The sequence below is a fragment of the Aquarana catesbeiana genome, linkage group LG11, assembly GCF_042186555.1.
Source record: "Aquarana catesbeiana isolate 2022-GZ linkage group LG11, ASM4218655v1, whole genome shotgun sequence".
NCBI lineage: Eukaryota > Metazoa > Chordata > Amphibia > Anura > Ranidae > Aquarana > Aquarana catesbeiana.
The window spans coordinates 71,497,167-71,522,067 of NC_133334.1; the positions used below are offsets into that span (position 1 = coordinate 71,497,167).

The following is a 24,901-nucleotide window of genomic DNA, read 5'->3' on the forward strand; positions in this document are numbered from 1 at the left end:
ATCTTGCAGGAAGGTGCTGAGAGGGCCACCTATGGCTACAATTGCAGCCGGTTCATCATGAGTCTAGTCTCAAATCTTATTTCTATTTACCTTCCCTCCCTTGGTATTACATATGGCATAGAGTCATAAGAAGACTATAGCTTAAGAGGAAACAAGAGTAGTGTAAGAAATATGATAAAATATTATGAAACAATTGAGAAATTGCCAAAATACAGCACAGTGAAAAGGCGGGAATGTGTTGTAATTTTGGGAGAAAGATGATGGCCCTGGCATGTCCAAAGTGCAAGACATGAGGCATGAAACTGTAAACAGTATTACAGTTTTTGTCTAAACATGCCCTGTGCTGTGTCGCAGGACAGCTAATGCTACAGAATTGCTATGATCCTTGGTGATGAGACACTTTTGATCAAAGATTAGTAGTAGATCGGAGCACAAATACAAGGTATGTTCAATAGTTTTTTCATTTTGACCAGCATGTGACGCAACTGTTGAATCAATGATGATACAAAAATAGTTTTGTTCTGCTGTTTGTGACTAGAGCTGCTCACTCTTCTAAATGTAGTCGGGTCCTGGGTCCCCAGAGGCCTAATGGTGACCTCCAGAGTCAGGGACAGCTGATATTCTTCTATGTAGAATGGGTTACGAGGCATGATGGGTGCAATGCAAGGTAGAATAATAGGTGCCAGACACTTCTTGAATGCAAAGAAATGTATTGTCTCTTGAACAGAACTGTGGGAGAGAGGGTTAAGGCCAGGACACCCTTTAGTAGATGTAATGTTAATTGGCAGACTCCAAGACTCCTATAGGTAGACAGCTATGCAGGGAAAGGCACCCAACCGGACGCCACATCTGCATGTGTAGACACGCTGTGTCCTATGGCACGCTGTCTCCTATGGCAAAAATCTTGAACAGTTTCTAACAAAGATTGCAATGAACTCTTTCACTTCTTCCACAATCTCCTCTTTCGATCTTCACTCAACTGATCTCCCAGTCTATCACCTAGACCCGCTGATCCACTGCCGTGGATCTCCTGAGCTCTTCCAATCTTCTCACTGAGTATCTTCCTCAAGCATCACCCCTGCATCCCTGCTGGGTCCCTAGCTTGGCACTCACAGATACTCCTCAAGCGTCACCCCACTGGCACACAAGACTGCTCTGCAAACGTCACCTCCGCTGGCTGGGTCCCTGGCTTGACACCTACTGAAGTTTCCCAATTCTTCACCGTCCCTGATTGGTGAGAATACTGCTCTGGTACTTGCTTCAGCTACTCACGGTGGTCCCTGGTAACAAGGTGGATGGTCCCTTAGTGGCAACAGCTTCCCATCTACCTCCGACCATGGCAGGTTCTCCGGCTGGCAGAACCCTCACATCTGGTTGGACTGCAAGCCGCAGTCCCAACCCTATACTGATCTCCTGCTTCTGGATAGGCTCTCAGACAGCCCAGAAGCCAGATGTCCCCAGGATAGGCCTCTGGCTCTGGCCTAGCAGCCCGGGGCAGTACAACACATGTGTACTCAGGCAGCTGTCCAGGTGGCATCTAGGTGGCAGCTATACCTGGCAGGTAAATTTACTAGGCAGGTAAAAAAAACTACGTCTCGGAGTTTGCAGAAAAATAATTTGAGCCCTCAAGCCTGAGATCAAATGTCCTGGCAAAAACTGGGATGGGTGGGGAAACAGAAAAGGAATAATAATAACAATGTACATGGCATACCACATGAAATAAACATGTGCAACCCATACATGAGTGAATGGTATTTCACACAGGGTAGATAAATATCAGACATCATATATACAATTTAACATGTGGTGTACCACCCAATGGTTAAGGGAAAAATATCAACAATAGCCTTATATCCTAACTATCTATTTAATATATACAGTAATAAAGGACATGAATATTTAGCATTATTATCTATGTTGGGTCATTGTCTCTCCTTGTCCAAGGAAGACGCGATGGTGCCGGAACACCCGAAAGAGAAAATAAACAGCAATGCAAATGCATTCTATCCCTGTGATAATATAGTGCAATATGTACATAAGTGAACCTTAAGAAGTTAATAATTGTCCTCAGTCGAGAACAGCATAGCAGTGTAAATACACCCTATAATATGTCTAAACTACACACATATAAATTAAACTGGGCCCCATCCTCGTCCGAAGATGCCACCCCCTTCCACAACTAGTCTACTTAAACTTTCCTTAGCATATTCTATCAATTACTTACAACATGAATGGAGGTTTACTCAGGTCAGCACTGCTCACGCCACCTAGTGACCAGCACAAGAACAATCCTGGTACACTGATCAGTCCATTATTCAAATGTAAGGTGAATATTTGCCCCTTTGCCTCAGCTCATTCTACCTAACTAGCTAAACACCCGAATGTCCTTGAAGTTTCACAGTCCATCGAAGTTGTTTCATATGGGGTAGAACAATATTTCCTAGCAGTTCCCCTTCTTCTTTAAGGGTAACTCCGGGGACAAAAAGGCACAGCTGTATTCAGGCAACAAGCAGCCAGGCCATGGTGCAAAGGACCGCACTTTTAGACATAGGTCCCCTTGTAATAGTAGCCTCAGTCTGTCCGCATGACAGCCGGGGACTGAGAAAGCTTTCCTCATCATTTGAAGAAATAACCTGCTGAATCTCACAGGTCACTTTTCCAAGGGAACCGCACTGGCAATTCCACAGTACTGGCCAGCGTAATTCAAGTGGACACTCCCTGTATCTGCCAGCAGCATTCAGTCCAGCACAATCTCAGCAGTACAAGTACAGTCAGCAGGAATGTTCTCCACTAGCAATAAATTTTGTGCAAAAGTGAAATGGCTTCTAGCATAGCGTCCTTTACTCTACAAGGTTTGGTGATGCAATTCTATAGCATTTACCAATAGTACCTGGGATCTGACAACGTTACACCCTCTCTTTTGGCATTTACTGTAATTATGTAGTGGTGAATATCCTTCTTATCAGGCCTGCGGATGTTCACACTGTCCAGATTGATTTTTACGGCCATAGCACCAGGTGTGCAACACTGAAACATATCTCAGCAACTTTTGGCAACAGCTTTGGAAAATCCACCCGCTGATGGATCTGGAGGAAACTGGGCACAGCTTCATCTACCCATTGGGTTTCTTTATCCAAAATTTCCTCTTCTAAGTGAGCGAGTATATAGAGGTACAGATATCCGTATTCCTCAACCACTTTCTTTATGATAATTTGCTGCACCTTGTACAGCCTAGGCAGGGTCCTTGGATCTTCATAACCAGATAGAGTCCTTGCGTCTGGGGCATGCTGAACCGGGTATCCCGCAACAGTATCAGGTTTGCAATCAGACTTTGTTGCTTCTATCTGTTTGGTGGGAATCACTTTAGGGACCCACTGCTCCAGCAACCCCCCCCTCAAAGGATTGAGTAGCACACACGGTTGGGGCAGTGTTAGCAGGCAGTTCAATCGTAACACTTGTGCTAGGCCCCGGAGGAACCTCATCCTCTCCCAAATCGCACAACTGTTCCTCTTAACTTTCCAGTCCACGACAAAGTGTCCGAGAACAGTTCAGAGATCCCGTCAGAGGGGATATCAGAATCTGAAATGGTAGAGCATTCTTTGGCCCGGGAGATAGTTGCGCTTGGCACTGTCTTTAACCGCCACAACTGTGTTGCCTCCCTTAATGGCCACAGGTATCAGCTCCCCTACAAGCACACTGCTTTCACCCCTTGCAGGCTTACCCGACTCCGGTATTCTTTTCCTCGGTGACTCCGACATCAAAATGAGCAACTGGGCGCAACTGTGGCCTCGAGAAGCGACTGGAGTGCTGGGTCCTGGGGCAGCCGCAGAGACAGGGAGAGCAGCTTCCCGCATGACTCGAGTGATGGCAGATGGGCTCTTGATATCACCCCAGCCGGGGTAGCGATATTCTTGTCCCAATCTGCCTGCAGTATCTGGGCAGGTTGAACTGGTGAGACTACTTCAAGCAGGTGTTCCCTGCAACGTCCGCAGATGATCCAAGGCCTCAGATGCGTGACCAGATTGAAACACTGGTCAGTCAGGACAGGTTTTAACTCGGTCAGACCGAAACCAACACCCGGAGCGTACATCTTCCAATCCGCCATCTTCTCCAACCGGCAACCAGGCACACATGGCAGCACTTCCTTATCCTCCTCTGCAGAGCGGGGGGCTCCTCCCCTGCCAACGGTTTGGTGCAGATACTTTCTGGAAACATTAGCGCCCGCCCGTTTGCTTCTGCAGTACACCAAATCTGTAATGGAGTCTGTTTCGACCCTCACAGCGCTGGCGGGAAGTGGCGGGAAATGTCAAAAGACTAGGCTGATACTCTCCCATGAGCAATGAGATTTGTTGGTTCTTCCCCACGCTGTTAGAATGCATGATAACACAGTCTATGAGAAGTATAGATGTTACTTGCCACTTTCCCACGGAGCCAGACGCAAAATACCAATGGAGCTATAGCCGGTTACTATGGGCGACTGCTGCGAGGCTAATGCCTTTGCCCCGCATTGGGTGCCAAATGTTGCCAAGTTCCGGGTCTCCAGAGGCCTAATGGTGACCTCCAGAGTCAGGGACAGCTGACATCTTTCTATGTAGAGTGGGTTACGAGGCATGGTGGGTGCAATGCAAGGTAGATTAATGGGTGTAGACACGCTGTCTCCTATGGCAATAATCTTGACGGTTTCTAACAAAGGTTGCAATGAACTCTTTCACTTCCTCCACAATCTACTCTTTCGATCTTCACCCAACTGAGCTTCCAGTCTATCACCTAGACCCGCTGAGCCACTGCCGCTGGATCTCCTGAGCTCTTCCAATCTTCTCTCTGAGTATCCTCCTCAAGCATCCCCCCTGCGTCCCTGCTGTGTCCCTAGCTTGGCACTCACAGGTACTCCTCAAGTGTCACCCCACTGGCCTGCTCGTTGGCACACAAGACTGCTCTGCAAGCATCACCTTCACTGGCTGGGTCCCTGGCTTGACACCTGCTGAAGTTTCCCAATTCTTCACCGTCCCCGATTGGTGAGAATACTGCTCTGGTACTTGCTTCAGCTACTCACGGTGGTCCCTGGTAACAAGGTGGATGGTCCCTTAGTGGCGACAGCTTCCCCTCTACCTCCGACCATGACAGGTTCTCCGGCCGGCAGAACCGTCACTACTGTTTGGACTGGAAGCCGCAGTCCTAACTCTACGCTGCACTCCTGCATCTGGATAGGCTCTCAGACAGCCCAGCAGACAGATGTCCCCAGGATAGGCCTCAGGCTCTGGCCTAGCAGCCCTGGACAGCACAACACACATCCATCCAGACAGCCATCCAGGTGGCACAGAACCCAGATCACCTGACCTCACCTAAATAAATAGGCTCTCCCAGCAGGCCAAGGGACCCAAGAAGATCCCTGCCCATTGGCTGAGATACCCCATCTATTCCTAATCTACCCTTGCAATGCCCTAGTTGTATCTAATGCTACCAGATACCCGACCATCTAGTTACAGAAGAGAGAAGTGCAGCAATTCCAGAATTAGGGTGGAATCAATTGGTCTCCTCTCAATTGGCCAATGCAACGATACCTGGCAGGTAAATTTACTAGCAACCCAACCTAAACATCAGGGTGCTACATCAAAAAAATGCTGTGTGGGCAGACAAAGGGCATTAGAGATGTGCTGTTGCTAGCTTTGAAGACAGTATTAGTTGGAAGTCTAAAGCATATTTGGGTGGCTGAGAAAGCTTAGGAATTGGCATAGGCTCATGGTTTGTTAGCAAAAGTTACATGGTGGTATACCCTGTAAGTCCAGTGGAGAAGAACCCTGGGGTAGCAACTAATTGCCTGTGGTCCCAGGCCAAGGAAAGGTCAAGGACTCTGCCTAGATGTAAAGGTCCAAGCTGTCTAATTTCGCCCCCAAGGTGACAAGGCTAAATTATGACCGGTATATTCTGCTAAACAACCTTAAACTGAAGAACAGCCTGTTTACAGAAGTAAGCCACCAATATGACATTTCACCTTCTGTTGGGATAAAGGCAGATGCTCCTCAGTTCTCCTGCAAGAGATTGTCATATTTAACTAACAAGGTACCTTAAGAAATGCTTCCTTGTTTTCCCAGAGTGCCATAAAGATTCTATGCCATTACCAATTTTTTGTGTTTGCAGGTTCCCCATATATCTGGAATTTCATTTTTTTTTTTTTTTTTTTATAGGGTTCCTGTTGCACTATAGGGCAGTGTGGAGACGCTATTAAGTTATGATGGGGCACGGAAGAGCACCTCCTATATAACATTTTTATTACAACTTCTGACCGATTTACTTTAGGCGCATCCATTGTATTCTGTCTTGAGAACACATTTTACAGTACAAACAAATACCAATATTTGTGTCAAGAATTGTAGATAAAAAACACATATCCAAAAAACAATACATCTGTTATTTCACATGTCTCTTTTCCCACGTAAATATTAATATTACCAAAGTACAATTTGTACTAATGTGATTGGCAAGTATTCATTGCATTCTGTGTCAAGATGGTGATAAGCAGAAATATACGAATCATTTCTGCAAGCACTGTAGATTAATGTTTGCCACATATGCTAAAATAACTAGTCTGTTATTTCACAAGTCTCTCCTTTCACACAGATATAAATATTAGCTGCGGCATGCTAAGCAATAATGTGGGCAACTGGCAATTTAAAAAGGTGAGGCCACTCTTTAGATAAAGTCATCTATTATCTAATTTTCTGATACAGCGTCACAGTTTTGACATCAATCAGTGGAAATGTTGGATTGTAGAGATGCTCCTGTAACATTCACATAATTATTTTCTATCTATATTACGTTGCCTTTATTTGATAAACAAAAACATATATAATAATCTGATTAGAAAGGATACCATTATATTATGCCATTGTACTGTGGCCTCCGCATGTCATGACTACCTAGATTAGGTATAGCACTTTAATAGCCAAGGGGCCCCTAACTTTTTTTTTTTTTTAAATATTGGCTAATATGATTTTAGTACCTTGGACAGTGCATGAGGTTAGTTTGAAATGAAGCCTATATTAAACACTGTACTGTGTTTCATGAATAGGAAAGTGTATGCAAAGATCTGGACATCTGTGTTCCATTTGACTTTTGTCGCCTAGATCATTTAAACTCAGTTTGTTTGTATCACATCATTTTCAAGGCCACCCCATACATATATGTCTGCTGAAACAAGGACACAGACACAGAAACCTTCTGCATACAGCTAAAGGAGGTAAGTTACACACAAACTGACAGCAGGGTTGTGATTCATTTACATGCACGATGCATCTGTTGTTATGGGGAGGAAAAGCTGGAGTTCTTCTTTAACTGCTTGCCGACCAGCCGCCGCAGTTATACAGCGGCAACATGGCTTGGCTGCACGAATCACCGTCATGTTACGTCGCTTCCAGATTCATCCACTAGCGCGCCCCCTGCTCGTCCACTGAGCCGATGCGAGTGCCCGGCGGTTGCGATCACCGCCGGGCTCCTGCGATCGCTCGGGGCACGCCGAGAACCGGGATCTGTGTGTGTAAACACACAGATTCTGGTTCTCTGAGGGGGGAACATACAGATCCTCTGTTCATACAGAGTATGAACAGTGATCTGTCATCTCCCCTACACAGTCCACTCCCCACTTCAGTTAGAACACACACTAGGGAACACAATTAACCCCTTAATCACCCGCTAGTGTTAACCCCTTCACTGCCAGTGACATTTTTACAGTAATCAATGCATTTTCACAGCACTGATCGATGTATAAATGCCAATCGTCCCAAAAATGTGTCAAAATTGTCTGACGTGTCCGCCATTATGTCGCAGTCCCAATAAAAATCGCAGATCGCCGCCATTACTAGTAAAAAAAAAAATTTATAATAAAACTGCCATAAAACTATCCCCTATTTTGTAGACGCTATAACTTTTGCGCAAACCAATCATCACACGCTTATTGCAATTTTTTTTACAAAAAATATGTAGAAGAATACATATTGGCCTAGACTGAGAAAAAAAATTGTTTTTTTAATACATTTTTGGGGGATATTTATTATAGCAAAAAGTAAAAAATATTGCGTTTTTTTCAAAATTGTCGTTCATTATTTGTTTATAGCGCAAAAAATAAAAACCACAGAGGTGATCAAATACCACCAAAAGAAAGCTCTATTTGTGGGAAAAAAGGATGTTAATTTTGTTTGGGTGCAACGTCATGCGACCGCACAATTGTTAGTTAAAGCGACACAGTGCCGAATTGCAAAAAGTGCTCTGGTCAGGAAGGGTGTAAAATCTTCTGGGGCTGAAGCGGTTAAGGTCAGAGAGCTCCTTGTTACACAGTGATGTTCTTATTTTTCCCAATAAAAACCATGACAGAAATTGTTACTTTTTTCTAGGGCTGATACACATAAGCATTGAAACAGCTAGTGGCTGAGTATAAGAAGTACTTCTTTTATGAAAAAAAAAGAAGTACTTCTCCAGCTGTAGCATTAGTGCTGCAATTTGAGGCTGCCATTTTTAATGAACACCATATTTTAAACTCCATAAAGCTTTTCCAAAATTTAGGAAGTGCTTAATGGGAGTTACACACTAAACCCAACCCCTTGATATGCATCCATATATGCATGTATAAAAAATAATCAGTTACTACTAAAAACAGTGCCGTGACCTTACACATGGGTAAAGTATTGGGAATACAAAGAATATGTATAACCTTTAAAGAATGTCTTCGTTACTGGTAAGCTTCTAGTAAAGTTCTACTAGATATAGCCACACAGTACAAAACTCAAAACCTTTATCTTTCCCTCACACAGTTATGCCCACATATCATAAATAGCTGACTTGTCAGATGAAAGGGACAGCAGTTTTTGGCGTACCCTACTTCATTCGTCATGAGTGACGTGCATAGAAAACTGGATGTGGTTCAATTACAAGCAAACAGGTCTGTAAAACAAGTGACCAAATTCTGACCTTAGTCGGACAGAACAGAGAGAAAAACCTCAGAATTGTGTTTTTATTATTTTAGCAATAGCTATGTCTAATGGGTTGAAATAAATAATTTATACACGAGTCACTGACTCACCACAAGTATGCAGGTAGTGAGTCCCAACTTTTCTAGTTGCATTCTTTTTCAAGGCTAGTGACTCAGTGGTGAAGTAAAGATGAGGATAAAGACTCTGAAGCTTGCATTTTCTAAATCACATTGGCAGTGTTAGCCACCGTGTTGCCATCCCAATAGGTTCCCTTTACAGAGGCTCTGGAAAACTTTTACTCTCTATCTATTGTTAAAAAGCAACTTAAAACATGTTCCAAAGTTTATAAATTTGATGTGCAATCCTCTAGTCTAGTCTTTTATGTGTTTTTTTTTTTTTTTTATTATTGAGAATTTTTTGGGTTTAACAAAACTCTTAGCACTTAGTTAACAAAGAAAAGAAAGAAAGAAAAGTGAGAAAAAAAGTAGATTAGAGAACACAGAGTGCATATGGTATCTTAAACCTCCAACAATTATATAAGAAGAAAGATATCCCATTAGCAAGAACATGGCATGGATTGAGCTGCATTAAGGTGGGAACATATAAGGGAATCAAGAGCATCAAGGGAAACACCTCATAAAGAGGGCATAATATCGGACTTGCCTTTGTCTTTATCTCTTCTGGCACCTTCCTCACTAAGATACCCGTGGACTGGTCTGGACTACTAGTTTAGTTTATGTGTCTTTTGATTGCATTGTTTTTTCTGGCCTGAACCACTTTCATCAAAGCACCAGGGCACTTCGCTCACTAAATGGCTCACTTCCAAGGAAATGCGGATGGAAATGGTAAGAAGACCAAAAAAAAGAGATGAAATTGGGAACAAGAAGCATCCTAAATTAATAAGGATGACACAATAGATACTTAGTGTAGTGCATGATTCCAAGTGGAATTCAAACAATAGGTGAAAAGTACATTTCACTTTTAATTTACATTTAAAAAGTTGCTAGAAACTAGAGGAATCTGTACCTAGTGACTGGATTGAGGAGAACCTGGTGTAGGTGTGATCCCTCTCAGTGTTGGTAGGGGTAGTGCAGGACCTTTCTCTTTCAAGGAAGTGTTTTTTTGTGCAAAAATGGGTATGAAAACACCTCAGTAGTGGAGATCTAGACAAGGCGCCTACAAACGGTAACCTCTTTATGAGAGGTATAACCTGTATTGTAAACAAGACATGTTGGCAGCTGTGGATACCATAATGCAAACCCAATAGCTTTGCTTTGAAAGGGGCTCTGGAAAACATGTACTCCCTATCTATTGTAAAAGATCAACATCTGCCGACAACTAAAGACATGTTCTAAAGTTGATAGATAAGTACTTCTGTTCTTTTGAAATCAGGTTTTATTCTAAATCTGGAAAATGGGAATGAAAAGCTTCCTACTGGCGAAGATCTAGCAGAGGCACCCACAAAAAATAACTCCCATAATGAGGATATAGGGTGTGTTGTACGGGATGATGAGGGAGGAGTATGGAAATTAGGATAAAGGATATCAATTTTTAATGTAAAATATACAGTAATTGCACCATCAATATACTTCGTGACTTGAACTAGCTACTTTTTCGGGAAATGTCTTTATAAAAGTCTGACAATGAAAGCATATACATTATAATAGAGGAGTACAGGAGAGGAATACATACAATACCAAACTTAAGTTATAGAACAAAAAAATATATATATATAATATACACACAAATATAAAATATATATATACACACACTGTATTACTAAAACTATCGGGAAGCCTGCATTTACACACACACAAACTTTAATGGCATACCAATCTTTGTCCGTAGGGTTGAATATTACAGTTGGCCCACCCTTTGCAGCTATAACAGTTTCAACTTTTCTGGGAAGGCTGTCCACAAGGTTTAGGAGTGTGTCTATGGGAATGTTTGACTATTCTTCCAGAAGCGCATTTGTGAGGTCAGGCATTGATGGCATTGATGTGGACGGGAAGGCCTGGCTTGCAGTCTCCGCTCTAATTCACCTCAAAAGGTGTTCTATCATGTTGAGGTCAGGACTCTGTGTAGGCCAGTCAAGTTCCTCCACCCCAAATTCGCTCATCGATGTCTTTATGGACCTTGTCTGTGCACTGGTGCGCAGTCATGTTGGAACAGGAAGGGGCCATCCCCAAACTGTTCCCACAAAGTTGGGAGCATGAAATTGTCCAAAATGTCTTGGTATGCTGACACCCTTAAGAGTTCCCTTCACTGGACCTAAGGGGCCAAGCCCAACCCCTAATAAATAGCCCCACACCATAAGTGTGTGTGTGTGTGTGTGTTATAGTTCTATTCAGCACTATGGATTACTATAACTTTCCATTTTGTTCTATAAATTATATATATTTACTATAATATATATCTAGATAAAACCTGTAAATAATGACCATTTGTATATTTCATGAAACTAGGTTAAATGCAAGCAGGACATGTTTAGCTTCATAATGGTTGTTTACAATTGCACTCAAAGCTACCTATTAAAAAGTACTTGTGCATAACAGATGTAATTGAAGCTCGTTTGTCAGTTTGGTTGTTCTGGGGATAGTGAGGGTAAAGTGAATGTATAGCCAAAACTTTTTTAGTTTTGAGTTGGAAAGGGCTGGAAGCCTTTTTCATTTATTTTTTGTTTGTATGTGTCCCACTGAGGAGATCCCCTTCACTTCATGTCCAGAGAGGCAATGGGATGTGATAGGAAACCTCTACAAAGTTTGGAGAATTTTCCTTTTAGGCAGTTTTCACTGAAACAGGTTTCCCCATTGGAAGATTTACCTTGACCTCTTGTTCTGGTAACAACTCTAAAATGTTGGATTTTCCATCAGTTTCTGCCACTAATGACGTTATTTATAAGGAAGCCGGTAGGGTGAACTAGGATACACGCTATGGAGCATGTGCGAAGGAACGGTAGCCATCTTTAATGCTGGAATTTCATGTTGCTGTACCATGTGATATGCTGTGTTATTTCTGGATATTTGTAAGTGCTTAGGCTTAATAAATTCCTTTTTATGGATGGTTTTACACTATGTGGTGTGTCTCTTTTATTATATGTGCTTTGGACCTCTTGAGCTAATTCCGAGGAGTTGCAGCAGATGTATATGGTGACAACTGACAGCAAAATTCAGGGGGAGGCTGGAGAGAGCACCCTTTCCCTGGGGGAATTTCATGATGTGCATGTGACTACTCATATGGAGGGTCGTATTATTTTGTAAGCCTTGTGTGTGACAAATGACACCTGGGAGACCTTACAAGTGTTTGATGGTGATGGCTTGAACAGATCATCCTATTTTTCTATCACGGTTTGTGGGACTCTTTTTTTTTCTGTCCTTGTGTATTTTCCAGTGCATAAGCCTCTAAATTAATTCTTGGATTTTAGCACTCTGTTGATTTATGTTTTGTATATTATCAGAAAACCGTGGTTTATGCAAAACATTTTGATTGCATATGTTGCTTTTATGCTTTACCCCTAATGGATATTTGGGGTAAGGCCTAAGGCCTAAGGCCTAAGGCCACACCACCCTGAATGCTACTGATCTTGTCTGATTTTAAAGAAGGTAAGCAGGGTGGGCCTGGTTAGTGTTTGGATCAGAGACATTGGGGTTAAGAGTTTGGTGATTCATAGGATTATTTTTCATTACCATTACTATTTATTTTTATAATTTTATTTTTGGGTTTCTGAGCACTGCACTTGTTGTGATATGCCTATATCTGTTGTGCTGAGTATGTAGGCATGGTGTTAGCAGCTATTATACTGTGCATCTGGAAAGTATTCACAGCACTTTACTTTTTCCACATTTTGTTATGTTACGGCCTTATTCCAAAATGGATCACATTCATTTTCCACAAAATTCTACAAACAATACCCTGTGAAGACAACGTGAAAGAAGTTTTTTTGAAATCTTTGCAAACTTTTTAAAAATAAAAAAATAAAAAAATCACATGTTTATAAGTATTCACAGCCTTTGCCACTCAAAATTGAGCTCAGGTGCATCCTGTTTCCACTGATCATCCTTGAGATGTTTCTACAACTTGATTGGAGTCCACCCATGGTAAATTCAGTTGATTGGACATGATTTGGAAAGGAACACACCTGTCTATATAAGGTCCCACAGTTAACAGTGCATGTCAGAGCAAAAACCAACTCATGAAGTCCAAGGAATTGTCTGTAGACCTCCGAGACAGGATTGTATTGAGGCACAGATCTGGGGAAGGGTACAGAAACATTTCTACAGCATTGAAGTTTCCAATGAGCACAGTGGCCTCCTTCATCCATACATGGAAGAAGTTTGGAACCACCAGGGCTCTTCCTAGAGCGGGCCACCCCGTTAAACTGAGTGATCAGGGGAGAGGGGCCTTAGTCAGGGAGGTGACCAAGAACCCGATGGTCACTTTGACAGAGCTCCAGCATTTCTCTATGGAGAGAGGAGAACTTTCCAGAAGAACATCCATCTCTGCAGCACTCCACCAATCAGGCCTGTATGGTAGAGTGGCCAGATGGAAGCCACTCCTCAGTAAAAGGCACATGACAGCCTGGCCGGAGTTTGCCAAAAAAGCACCTGAAGGACTCTCAGACCATGAGAAATAAAATTATCTAGTCTGATGAAACAAAGATTGAACTCTTTGGCCTGAAAGACAAGCGGCATGTCTGGAAGAAACCAGGCACCGCTCATCACCTGGCAAATACCATCCCTACAGTGAAGCATGGTGGTGGCAGCATCATGCTGTGGGAATCTTATTCAATGGCAGGAGCTGGGAGGCTAGTCAGGATTGAGGGAAAGATGAACACAGCAATGTACAGAGATATCCTTGATGAAAACCTGCTTCAGAGCACTCTGGACCTTAGACTGGGGCGAAGGTTCATCTGCCAACAGGACAACGACCCTAAGCACACAACCAAGATAACAAAGGAGTGGCTACAGGACAACTCTATGAATGTGTTTGAGTGGTACAGCCAGAGACAAGACTTGAACTCGATTGAACATCTCTGGAGGGATCTGAAAATGGCTGTGCAGTGTGCACCGACGCTCCCCATCCAACCAAATTGAGCTTGACTTAACTGCTCATTTTTGTCTAGGAGTTCGGAGAGCTAAGATATACTCACCTAATCCTCCAATCCTCCCAGAGCAAGACCGGTCCCCTTGGCTCCTTACCCCCCATGGTCCAGCGGTCTTGTGCAGTGGATTGTTTTTGACATGACACCCATAGACTAGGTGTAGATATGAAGATGTCAGGAACAGTCCACCACTGGACATGGAGGAGCTCTGTTTTCTGGATGATCAAGTATCGAGTGAGTATAGGCTCCCCTATACAAAACGAGTAGTCAACCCATGCAGTGCAGGCATAGCTCCACTGCATGGAAAAAATGCTCAGATTTGGGCTTTAAATATATTTTTGGATAACATAATTGTGATGGGTTTTTTTTTATTATTTAGTTTCCTATTATCTTCTGTAAAAAAGTTCTTAATTTGTTGAAACACTATTTATAAAGCAATGAATTTACCTTTTATGAAACACTCACAAATGCTGACTCAATCATTTACATTGAGAATACATACACAAAAAAGACTCACCTACAGTGAATATTTGTTGAATGCCAAATTCACTGCTTTATAAAAATGTAATGATTTAAGATTGCAAGTATTGTGCAAGTTAGACTATTATCAGTTGGATTCTAAATATATCAACTTAGTGGAGTAGAATTGCTTAAGTCTTCTGGGAGACGTCAGTAGATGCAATATTCACATGTAATTATAGACGTATAAATGGAGCAACTGGGTGTGCTCACAACTCTGTCATTGTTTTGATGAAGGTTACCAGCTGAAACAAGGCAATGTTTGTACTAGGCAAGGAAGGAAATGTAGCTGCAAGGGAAAATATTGCCTACTTAAAGGAAAGATTGCACAAGAGGGCATTATTTTACAGTTGTATGCACTCTTGGGTCTTCTGGATTTGTACTGTTCCACTTTGGGATGGAGCATAATACAACTGTATTATAAGCTTTCCCACATTAGGAAATGACCAGTTAGCTAAGTGATATTTGTATTAATTATTATAGATCAATATATACCAATATCTTAACAAGTTCTGAGATGTATGGAGGCTAGTCACTTATGGAGAGGGTGCACCATACTATTATGGATGCCAGTATTTAATAGGAAATTGGAGTTTTGGTCTGCTTATGCACTTGTAGGTGCTTAAATACATGAACAGCAACATACCTGCACTACTACGCAGATGTACTGGATATCCATGTATTGTTCTTTTTCTGTCTTAAAGGGGTTGTAAACCTTTGAGGTTTTTCACCTTAATGCATTCTATTCATTAAGGTGAAAAACCTTCTGTAGTGCAGCAGCCCTCCAGAGCTCCCCTTTTACATACCTGAGACGGGAACGAGCACAGCAGATCCAGCCGCTGTCTCGGGTCCTCATTTGAATGATTGACAGCAGCAGGGGCCATTGACTTCTGCTGTTGTCAATCAAATTCAATGACAGGAGAGCCGGGGGGGCGGGGCCGAGTCCTGCTGTCTGTATCAATGGACGCATCAGCAGGACTCGGGCGCACACCCACACGAGTGCCCCAATGGAATGGGGCACTCGAGAAGAGGAGGAGCGCCGCTGAGGGATCCAAGACAAGGAGGATTGGGGCGGCTCTGTGCAAAACCCTTGCACAGAGGAGGTAAGTATGACTTGTTTGTTTTATTTAAAACAAAAAAGAAAAACCTTTACAACCCCTTTAATTATGGGTACTTGAAATTTGTTTTTGTTTTTTTTCTTTCCTTCTTTCTTTTTCTTTTTTACTGTTTATGTTCTGTTACCATGACCAATTTGTTAAAAAGACCAGATTGACTTAGTTTGCTAAATCACGAAAGGGACAATGGCCAACATTTTTGTATGTGTTTCCAACACTTAAGAAATATGTGCACGAGACTGTTACTTGATCTATGCAACATTTGTTTGGGACCAAAATCTTCTTCCCACTGGCAACACCTGCACAGTCGATCCCCTAGATTTCTATAGGACTGTCTCCTGAGGCTGGAAACACTGAGGAGACAGTCCCATAAGAGTCAATGGGAATTAACAGAGATTCCATGTCCAACAGCCTACATACTGTACGTGGTTAAAGAGTGTGGATTACTTCAGGCGTGGGATGGGGGGGGTCTTGGTAGGAAAAAAATAATTTCACTTGTTATGAAAGTGTGCTTGTTCATTAACAGTTTTTATAAACAAGTCTGTTATTTTGCATGAATGTTTCTTTCTGCAGGTCATAATTAAAACAAATTCACCTTTCACTTACACATATCTTTGTACTATTTAACCACTTGCTTACTGGGCACGTTCACCCCCTTCTTGCTCAGGCCATTTTTCTGCTTTCAGCTGTGTCACACTTTGAATGATAATTGCGCGGCCATGCAACACTGTACCCATATGGATTTTTTATCATTTATTTTACACAAATAGAGCTTTCTTTTGGTGGCATTTAATCACCACTAGGTTTTTTTTATTGTTTGCTAAACAAACTTAAAAATGTATAAAATGTTATAAACTTTTGCAAACAGGTATTTTTTCTCCTTCACTGATGGGCACGTATAGGCTGCACTGATGAGGCCGCACTGATGTGGAGGCTTGGTGGGCACTAGGGATGGGCAAACAGTTTGGCCCGAGCATAAGTTGGGGCCGAACTTTGGTTGTTCGGCGAACAACGAACATTATGCGGTGTTTGCGGCAAATTCGAAAGCCGCAGAACCCCGTTAAAGTCTATGGGGCACTAGCATGGAAAAACAAAAGTGCTAATTTTAAAGGCTTATATGCAAGTTATTGTCATAAAAAGTGTTTGGGGACCAGGGTCCTGCCCCAGGGGACATGTATCAAAGTTTTAAAAACGTCCGTTTTTTCGGGGAGCAGTGATTTTAATAATGCTTAAAGTGAAACAATAAAAATGAAATATTCCTTTAAATATCATGCCTGGGGGGTGTCCTTAGTATACCTGTAAAGTGGCGTATTTTCCCAGTGTTTAGAACAGTACCGCAGCAAAATGGCATTTCTAAAGGAAAAAATGTCATTTAAAACTGATTGCAGCTGTAATCAATTGTCAGATCCAGCAATATAGACAAAACTCATTGAAAAAACGGCATGGCCCCCCCAGTCCATTACCAGGCCCTTTGGGTCTGGTATAATTATTAAGGGGAACCCCGTACCAACATTAAAAAAAAAAAAAAAAACGGCCTAGATGTCCCACAAAATCTATACCTTCAGGTCTGGCATTGATATTAAGGGGAATCCTGCTCCAAAATTTAAAAAGAAATGGCATAGGGATCCCCTCCAAAATCCATACCAGACCCTTATACGAGCACGCAACCTGGAAAGCCGCAGGAAAAGAGGGGAGGACGAGAGAGTGCCCCCCTTCCTGAACCGTACCAAGTCACATGCCCTCAATATGGGGGAGTTCTTTGGAGTCACCCCCAAAGCACCTTGTCCCTATGTTGATGGGGACAAGGACCTCATCCCCACAACCCTTGTCTGGTGGTTGTGGGGGTCTGCGGGCGGGGGGCTTATCAGAATCTGGAAGCCACCTTTAACAAGGGGATCCCCAGATCCCGCCCCCCCCCCCATGTGAATTGCTAAGGGGTACATTGTACCCCAACAAATTCAAAAAAAAAAAGTAAAAAATAGTAAAAATTACAGGAGACACTTTGGGACAGCCGCTATTGATTTTACCCCCTTCCTGACCAGAGCACTTTTGTGATTCGGCACTGCGACGCTTTATCTGATATATGCATGGTCTTCCGATGCTGCATCCAAACAAAATTGATGCCCTTTTTTCCCACCAATAGAGCTTTCTTTTGGTGATATTTGATCACCTCTGCGGTTTTTATTTTTTGCGCTATAAAAGCAATATTTTTTACTTTTTGCTATAATAAATATCCCCAAAAATATATAAAAAAAAACTAATTTTTTCCTCAGTTTAGGCGTATATGCAGTCTCCTACATATTTTTGGTAAAAAAAAAAAAAAAAAAATCGCAATAAGTGTAAGGGATAGTTTTATGGCATTTTTATTATTAATTTTTGTTTTTTGTTTTCTTTTGACACTATTTTGGGACCATTGTCATTAATACAGTGATCAGTGCTATAAAAATGCACTGATTACGGTGTAAATGATACTGGCAGGGAAGGGGTTAAACACTAGGGGGCGATCAAGGGGTTAAGTGTGTCCTAGGGAGTGATTCTAACTGTGGGGGGGTGGGCTTCCAGCTTCCACTCAGATGACAGCGAACACTGCTCCCGATGACAGGGAGTAGTGATCTCTGTCATGTCACAAGGCAGAACGGGGAAATGCCTTGTTTAGATAGGCACTTCCCCATTCTGTGGCTCCGTGACACGATCGCCGGGACATCGGCAGACATCGAGTCCGCGGGTCCCGCGGGCATGGTCATGCTGTATGCGGCGCGCGCACGTGCTAGCCCCGCCAATTAAAGGGGACATACAGGTGTGCTCATTTGCCCACCGCTGCCATTGTGCCGAGGTATATCGGCGTGCAGCAGTCGGCAAGTGGTTAAATTAATTTTTTCCTTTAGAAATGTAATTTTGCTGTTGTACTGTTCTAAACACAGGAAAACTGCTTTACAGGCACACTATAGACACCCCCCAGTCACGATATTTAAAGGAATATTTCCATTTTTAAAAATTGATACTTTTTGCATTGATACATGTCCCCTGGGACAGGACCCAGGTCCCCAAACATTTTTTATGGCAATAACTTGCATATAAGCCTTTAAAATGAGCACTTTTGATTTTTCATGTTCGTGTCCCATAGACTTTAACAGTGTTCGCGTGTTCGTCCGAACGTTTTGCCTGTTCGCAAGTTCTGGTGCAGACCGAACCGGGGGGCTGTTCAGCTCATCCCTAGTGGGCACTGATGAGGAGGAACTGATGGGCACTGTTGGGGCTGCACTGATTATCAGTGTAGATGTCTCCTTTCACACTAACTGGTTACTGGTTCTCCTCTCTGCACACTGTGACAGCACGAGGAGAGGAATGCATATAACTGGCAAGTGTGTTTACATTGTGATCACATGGTAAAGGGCTGCTGTGATTGGCCCTTTACCCCGATCTGTGTCCAAAGGACACAGCAATCACACAGCTCACCTAATGTGTATCGCAGTGGGAATGCAAGGGGCACAGTTCTGGGAGCATGTCAATAGAAGCCCTCCCAGAACTGGACGACCGCGCTGTAGCAGTCATTCGGCTATAACGTGGTTGGCAAGTGGTTAAAGTGTACACTATCTTAGGACAAAGCTAATTTTAGCTTTGGGTAAAGTGGTGGGGGGTTAGATTCCCTGTCTGATGATTTTCAGCCTGACTGGAAATCACTCTGAACTCCAATCACACTCTGTGGTGCAAGATTAAGCATTGCATATATGTGTGTGTTTTGTGCTTTTTCAGGCTTTGCGCATAGGACTGCCAATTCATTTCAATGGACTGCCCTACACATGACAACCACAGCAATGAAGCTCAAGTATCTTTTTATTTTTAAGCTTGTTTTGTTGCACTGTTTTGATGTACAAAACCATGTGTCTTGCTTTCCATGTTTGGGGTGTCACCACCAATAAATGGCACCGGAAACACAAAACACATTTCGTTCACAAAACATGCACAAAATTGTGTTACTCAAGTGTGAATGCATGCTTTAGCAGTGGTCAAGAGTAGACCTGAACTGTTCCTTATACAGTGCCTTGAAAAAGTATTCTTCCCCTTGAAATTTTCCACATTTTGTCATATTCCAACCAAAAACGTAAATGTATTTTATTGGGATTTTATGTGATAGACCAACACAAAGTGGCACATAATTGTGAAGTGGAAGGAAAATGATAAATGATTTTCAAAATATTTTACAAATAAGTATCTTAACAAATGTGGCATGGATTTGTATTGTATTATTTAGAGCAGAGTTAGGTTATAAAAAAATATCCCAAGCTTTGAACATCTCATGGAGCATTGTTCAATCCATCATCCGAAAATGGAAAGAGTACGGCACAACTGTAAACCTACCAAGACATGGCCGTCCACCTAAACTGACAGGCTGGGCAAGGAAAGCATTAATTAGAGAAGCAGCCAAGAGGCCCATGGTATCTCTGGAGGAACTGCACAGATCCACTGCTCAGGTGGGAGAATCTGTCCACAGGACAACTATTAGTTGTGCACTCCACAAATATGGCCTTTACGGAAGAGTGGCAAGAAGAAAGCCATTGTTGAAAGAAATCCATAAGAAGTCCCGTTTGAGAGAAGCCTTGTGGGGGACACAACAAACATGTACAAGAAGGTGCTCTGGTCAGATGACACCAAAATTGAACTCTTTGGCCTAAAAGCAAAACGCTATGTGTGGCGGAAAAAACTAACACTGCACATCACCCTGAATGCACCATCCCCATTGTGAAACATGGTGGTGGCAGCATCATGTTGTGGGGATGCTTTTCTTCAACAGGGACAGGGAAGCTGGTCAGAGTTTAAGGGAAGATGGATGGAGCCAAATACAGGGCAATCTTAGAAGAAAACCTGTTAGAGTCTGCAAAAGACTTGAGACTGGGGTGGAGGTTCACCTTTCAGAAGGACAACGACCCTAAACATACAGCCATGGGCGTCCGCAGGTAGGGGCAAGGGGGTCAAGTGCCCCCCCCTGGAATCAAGGATTGGATCGGGACACATTCAGCACAGTGGCGTTGCTATGGGGGGTGCGGGCAGCCAGCGGGCTGACACCATCAAGGTGCTGTCAAGCCCCCCCATCAGTGTAGTGTGACCCCTGCTTAGTCCAGCAGAGAACTCGGTGGCACTGTGTCAGGAGAAAGGCGAGCTGCGGGCTGTCAGAGGTTTCCCCCGCTCACCCCCCTTTCTCATGTCAGGGTGAAGAGACGGCAGCTCTCACTAGGTTCCCCCGCCCAGCTTCCTACCCGCTCCGTTTCTTCCCCATTTGCCATAACTGAGGGCCAATCAAAGGAGACCATGAGAGCATCATGTGACATGTAGTCCCGAAGATTGGCGGCCCCATTTTCCACAGGAAGGAGGCTACAGCTCGATCAAGAGAGAGATTGAGAGACTGCAGCCTGGAAAAAAGCTGAGGAAGTGAGTGCTACAGGACACACACGAAGAGGCGTGTGCTGGGCGGAAGCCAGAGAGCACCACACTGCCCAGTGTCACCAGAGAGAGCACCACACTACCCAGTGCCACCAGAGTGAGCCACGCTACCCAGTGCCACCAAAGAGAGCAACGCTACCCAGCTCCACCAGAGGAAAAGCCACACTACCCAGCACCACAAGAGAGAGCCATGCTACCCAGCGCCACCAGAGAGAGCCATGCTACCCAGCACCACCAGAAAGAGAAAGACTAAGCCACTGCCAGGGTACAGACATGCTACACTACTGAACAGAATCACCCCCGGGGAACCCAGAGTGAGCGATCCTTCAGCCAGAGGGATCACTTCTGTAGTTTCGCTAGGTCTGGTAAGAGGGCCTGTTGGCCATTATCCATTACTTATCCTAGGGACTGTACTACGTCTGTAGTCTCTGACCATGACAATGTCATAATGACATTGTCTAAAAGGGGCGGCGCATGGGTGACCCTAAAATGATGCCCCCCCTGAAAAAAGTTCTGCGGACGCCCATGCATACAGCCAGAGCTACAATGGACTGGTTTAGATCAAAGCATATTTATGTGTTAGAATAGCCCAATCAAAGTCCAGACCTAGATCCAATTGAGAATATGTGGCAAGACTTGAAAGTTGCTGTTCACAGACGCTCTCCATCCAATCTGACAGAGCTTGAGATATTTTGCAAAGAAGAATGGGCAAAAATGTCACTCTCTAGATGTGCAAAGCTGGTAGAGACATCCCCAAAAAGACTTCCAGCTGTAATTGCAGCGAAAGGTGGTTCTACAAAGTATTGACTCAGGGGGGCTGAATACAAATGCACGCCACACTTTTCAGATATTTATTGGTAAAACATTTTGAAAATCATTTATTATTTTCCTTCCACTTCACAATTATGTGCCACTTTGTGTTGGTCTATCACATAAAATCCCAATAAAATACATTTATGTTTTTGGTTGTAACATGACAAGATGTGGAAAATTTCAAGGGGTATGAGTACTTTTTCAAGGCACTGTAAATCTAAGAATAAGAAGATCCTGTTTTGTATTTTATGAGAAATTATTACATTACATACAGAGCTAGCAATTACAATCTCAGCACTGCAGTACCAGTTTCTATTTCCTTCACAAGCACAGATACTAAGTTTCATTTCTTCCAGCTATCACTTATCCTACTGGTAAGTTCCAAAGTTCAATTAACATTGTGGAGTGGCTTTGGAATGACACAGCTCAGTGCTCTGTAGAGTATAGTACAAGTTGAAAGGAAACATTTCAGCTTAGGTCTTGCGTAACACGTTCCTGTGTTCATATTACAGGATGAATAATTGGGCAAATGATCAGACTGACAGTAATTGTAATTTGCAGTTTACTAAATAGGTACAGAATTAGAATTAAACAAGGCTCAGAATGGCAAAGAGCATGTATACACTGCAGAATAATACAAAACAGATTATGAAAGCTGCACAAACATGGACTCTTCACAGCAAAGTCTCTGTGGCTTAGTCAGGGTAACATCTAGATACATAGCATAATCTCTACAAGAATCTGTACCAACAGAGAGTCAAGCTGAGAATACCTACTTCAGTTAAACAGTTCTGAACAGTTCAGTTCAGTACTAGACAGCAGCAGGAGGCCATCTCCATCGCGGGGGGGGGAGTTGGAGCCAATCGCAGGAGGAGGCCTGGGAGAGCTGTGACAGAACTTCACCTTTACACGGTCATTGGTGAAGTCTTCATCATTACACGGTCATTGATGAGGAATTCCTGGAGCAGAGGGGCAGGTGAAGCTGTCGGAACGTATGGTCTGGTTAAGTTCTTCACCATGGACTCAGGGCAGAGAAAGGTCGGTGAGTGTACCACAGTGGAGGGCTGGATATGGAGACATGCCAGGAAGTCTGTGAGGAAACTTCACCTTTACACGGTCATTGGTGAAGTCCTCATCATTACACAGTCATTGATGAGGAGTCCTGGATCAGAGGAGAGACTGTGGGGAATAGTGTCAATTCGATGTGGCCCGAGGGCACAGGATTTGCAAGCTGGGCTAGCAGGGAACAGTAGTCCACTGTTCAGCACATGTTATTAACCTAACCAGGCCTCCGGGGAGAGGTACGCAGGCCTCTGGTTAGTAGCAGCAATAACTCAAAGTCAGCATTAGAAACTATTCAGAGTGGGTTCTTTTGCATACAGAAGAAGATGTGACAACAAATGAATGTGCTAAGTATAAGTTTTGTGCAGGAGGAGAGGATTTCTGGGAACTTCACCCTTACATGGTCATGGGTGAAGTCCTCATCATTACACGGTCATTGATGAGGAATTCCTGGGAGCAATAGTCTGCAGGAGTTAAGCAGAGGAGGAGCAATAGTCTGCATGGTGATGCAGGAAAGAGACTGTAGCTGTTTCCCATGCGCATCATTCCTTCAGGCTCAACCTAAGTTCTAATCTGTAAAACCTATAAATATGATGGCAAAGTGATCTGATCTATGGGCATCCCATATACCCCTTTCCTCAACCAAGTTATATCCCCCCAATAAACAAAAACAAAACAAAGCAAATGACTGTTCATTGTCTCTGATGTGATATATGGAAGTCTGGCAGCGGGGTGATTTGGTGGATGTTTGTTACTAGTGACTACACAGCTACAAATACTTTTTCAAGGCACTGTAAGGCCCCTTTCACACTGGGGCGGTTTGCAGGCGTTATTGCGCTAAAAATACCGCCTGCAAACCGCCCCAAAACAGCCTCCGCTGTTTGTTCAGTGTGAAAGCCCGAGGGCTTTCACACTGAAGCGGTGCGCTGGCAGGAGAAGAAAAAATCTCCTGTCAGCCGCATCTTTGGAGCGGTGAAGGAGCGGTGTATTCACCACACCTAAACCGCTCCTGCCCATTGAAATCAATGGGACAGCGCGGCTATACCGTGGCTATAGCCGCGCTATACGAGTGGATTTAACCCTTTTTCGGCCGCCAGCGGGGGGGTTAAAACCGCACCGCTAGCAGCCGAATACCGCGGTAAAACAGCGCTAAAAATAGCGCTGTTTTACCGCCGACGCCCCCTACCGCCCCAGTGTGAAAGGGGCCTTAATCTAAGAATAAGAAGATCCTGTCTTGTATTTTATGAGAAATTACTACATTACATACAGAGCTAGCAATTACGATCTCAGCACTGCAGTACCAGTTTCTATTTCTTTCACAAGCACAGATACTAAGTTTCATTTCTTCCAGCTATCACTTATCCTACTAGTAAGTTCCAAAGTTCAATCAACATTGTGGAGTGGCTTTGGAATGACACAGCTCAGTGCTCTGTAGAGTATAGTACAAGTTGAAAGGAAACACTTCAGCTTAGGTCTTGTGTAACATGTTCCTGTGTTCATATTACAGGATGGATAATTGGCCAAATGATCAGACTGACAGTAATTGTAATTTGCAGTTTACTAAATAGGTACAGAATTATGCCCCGTACACACGGTCGGATTTTCCGATGGACAATGTCCGATCGGAGCGTGTTGTCGGAAATTCCGACCGCGTGTGGGCGCCATCGGACATTTTCCATCGGATTTTCCGACACACAAAGTTGGACAGCAGGAGATAACATTTTCCGACAACAAAATCCGATCGCGTCAATTCCGACCGTGTGTGGCCTGTTCCGACGCAGAAAGTGCCACGCATGCTCAGAAGAAATTCCGAGATGGGACAGCTCGTTCTGGTAAACTTAGCCTTCGCAATGGATACAGCACTTTCGTCACGCTGCAATGTTCAAAAT

At 43.4% G+C, this 24,901-nt stretch overlaps 1 protein-coding gene across 1 annotated transcript in view; it reads right to left on the bottom strand.

Moving 5' to 3' along the window:
- The window catches only part of ANO3 (anoctamin 3), a 620,027-nt gene that overhangs the window by 72,489 nt on the left and 522,637 nt on the right, over positions 1-24,901 (bottom strand). The window lies entirely within an intron of this gene.